At 37.5% G+C, this 3272-nt stretch overlaps 1 pseudogene; it reads left to right on the top strand.

The window, feature by feature from the left end:
* The first annotated feature begins 2011 nt into the window (after positions 1-2011).
* LOC118586332 lies at positions 2012-2909 on the top strand (annotated as a pseudogene).
* Positions 2910-3272: the final 363 nt, after the last annotated feature.

Here is a 3272-nt window from a genome sequence, read left to right as displayed (position 1 = left end):
TCCCTAATTTTTCCATGTCAGGTGCTATGGTCACAGTACCACAAAAGTAATTGGCATAGTTTTCAAAAATATCACATTGAAATATCAGTTTTCCCCTTGCTCAGAAAGGCCATCCTAGGGGCACAATAGTCACTTTACTGACCCCTATTAAGTCATACTTTTAGTTTATCTAGGCACCTGTAAGTCTGCAGGAAGACTGTGGAAAGTGTGTTTATTTACTTGAATATGTGACTTATAAGGATGTGTGAATCCTTAGACCAAAGGGGTGAAAGATTATGTGGAAGTTATTATTGTGGGAGAACTGTTCACACTGCAACCCTGCTGTGCCAATAGCCACTTTGAATCAAGGATGGAATCAGAGGTAGTCTGACCAGGATCAGCCATAGAATTGTTGGAAGGCTGAAGAAGTCAAAGAGAGGGAAGGAGGCTCTCCTTTAACTTGGTATGCCAGACTTTGTTGATTACCATGGAAGGCCTTACCCACTCTGAGGAGTGGATGGGGGTAGAGTTGAGGAGGCGGGAGAAGGGGAGGGAGGGGGGACTGGGGTTGGTATGTAAAATGAAAAAAATTTTATATAAATAAATATATTTAAAAAATGAAATAAATAAAATAAAAAGAAAATGTTCTATGTATCCTATATTTGTGAGTCTAAGGTTTCATATCTAATTTATCTTTTATCATAACTAAGGAAAATTATAACTATCTAGTCTTCAACTACATCAAAGACCTCAGAAGGATATAACATTACCTAAGTAAACTGGAAGAGCATTGTAAGCAACTTTCAAAAATCTAGAATGACCTGGACAGTCATCCAAAGTTCTTCTGCAACATTGGGGCATCCATTCTTCAGCCTACAGGCCTAGTGTCTCTCAGTTGCCTCTCTCTGTGTCTTGTAAAATGTCTGACAGTCTCCTCTATGAAGCAGGAACCTGAAGGAACATCTTGCATCTTAAAGTTAAGTGGTCACTTTTCCATGGGTCCTGCATGTTCAGTCAATATAACACTTTGTCAAGCAGTCCAGGCAAGAACAGTTTCTTGCCCAAATAGCTATTTTTGCCAAGAAGAAAATATACTCCATATGGAGTGTCTTTGGTGCTCTACATCTTCCTTGAATTAATTGGTGCTACCAGGAGCAGACATCTCTCACTGTCCAGAAAGACTAAGTTTTTAAAACATTTTAAATGCCATATTCTGTTGGTCTTTGAAGTTTGGGTTTGAAGATTACCTACCTAATTGAATTATATCTATGTATACCTAGAAAGCATAACACAACTATAAGTTTGACTATCACAGAAGACTAATTGTTAATTTTTATTTCTTAATTATTCATTACAATTTCAAATGAGCTACACAAACGTATCTTAAACAAAAGTAGAAATATACATACAGTATAACAAAATTAACTTTATAATTGTAATAAACTAAAATTTATAGCAATGTAAAACATCTTAAACAAGTTGCTGTTTAAAAGTAGGTTCAATAATCTACCCTTTCATCTATCATATCTATATCCTATCCACCTTTTTTCTTTAGAAAGATATTGACTATTACCAATAACAATTTGTAACCAACAACCTAAACAAAGACAAATATCTATAATTCATTTTTTGGGGGGAATATGGGCATAGTTTTCTAGGTTACTTCTTGCTGATAAGGGGTGCTGTATTCTTATGGGGATCCTGAGAAAATTCGAGATAATGGTCAAGTGCTGGGAAGATCAGCTATAACCTTTGCTGATAGGTACCATCTGTTAAGGTTCATGAGGTCTGGCTTGATCAAATCTGATCCATCTTAACTGGGAACAAATCCATAGCTTCTTGCTTCCTGTGGAAACAAAAGCAGAGCCTCCTTTCCAAAGCAACATATCCTTAGATCCAAATTTTGAAGTCAAGATATCTTTAAAATATACACATTGGTTTAACTGAGCAGCCTTTACAATCAAATGTCTCTCTGTAGTTAAAAATCCCAAAGATGAGGTCTGTGAGGAGCTGTGCTTACAGGTTGCTGTTCTGCAGGATGGGATTTGTGAAAGATGTCAAGAATAAGGCCTACTTTAAGAGATATCAAGTGAGATTTAGAAGGTGGCAAGAGGATAAAACTGACTTCTATGCTTGGAAATGATTGGTGATCCAAGACAAAAATAAGAACAACACACCCAAATACAGGATGATAATTTGTGTAGCCAACAGAGATATCATCAGTCATATTGTGCATGCCTGTATAGAAGGGGACATGATAGTGTGTGCAGCATATGCACACGAGCTACCAAAGTACGGTGTGAAAGTTGGCCTCACAAACTATGCTGTAGCCTATTGCACTGGCCTGCTGCTGGCCCACAGGCTTCTCAATAGGTTTGGTGTGGACAAGATCTATGAAGGCCAAATGGAGGTGACGAGATAAATACAATGTGGAAAGCATTGAAGGTCAGCCTGGTGCCTTCACTTGCTATTTAAATGCAGATCTTGCCCGAACTACAACTGGCAATAAAGTTTTTGGGACCCTGAAGGGAGCTGTGGATAGAAGCTTGTCTATTCCTCATAGTACCAAACAATTCCCTGGTTATGATTCTGAAAGCAAGGAGTTCAACGCAGAAGTACACTGTAAGCACATCATGGGTCAGAATGTCGCAGACTATATGTGCTACCTGATGGAGGAAGACGAAGATGCTTATAAGAAACAGTTCTCTCAGTACCTCAAGAACAACGTGACTCCAGACGTGATGGAGGAGATGTATAAGAAAGCTCATGCTGCTATCTGAGAGAATCCAGTCTATGAGAAGAAGTCCAAGAGAGAAGTGAAGAAGATGAGGTGGAACTGACCCAAAATGTCTCTTGCCTAGAAGAAAGATCGGGTTGCTCAAGAGAAGGCAAACTTCCTCAGAGCTCAGGAAATGACTGCTGAGAGCTAAAGCAATTTTCTATGAAGATTTTTATAAAGATAATAAACTTATTGACTAAGCAGCAAAAAAAAAATCCCAAAGACAATATAATCTAGACTCTCTGTGTGATTTCCATCTTTACATGGCTCACTTTTTATATTTACTTTTACTTTCTCTTTAAAGACTTTATTTTTAAAAATTTTCTGTTTCTTTATATAACTGTATATATTCCTTTTCCTTTCTCTTCCAAGCCTATATACATTTTAATATTGTAAACCATTTAGCAGTTTATTTCATCTGATCTATTTTATTGTGAATCTATTGCTTTAAACTGCAGTATTATTAGGATTGAAATGGCAGCTTTGGCTGCTGGCTCTGCCCACCTCAGCTTTC

The sequence above is a fragment of the Onychomys torridus genome, chromosome 6, assembly GCF_903995425.1.
Source record: "Onychomys torridus chromosome 6, mOncTor1.1, whole genome shotgun sequence".
Taxonomy (NCBI): Eukaryota; Metazoa; Chordata; class Mammalia; order Rodentia; family Cricetidae; genus Onychomys; species Onychomys torridus.
The sequence above is the reverse complement of the archived record's forward strand: the minus strand, read 5'-3'. Positions and strand labels throughout refer to the sequence as shown.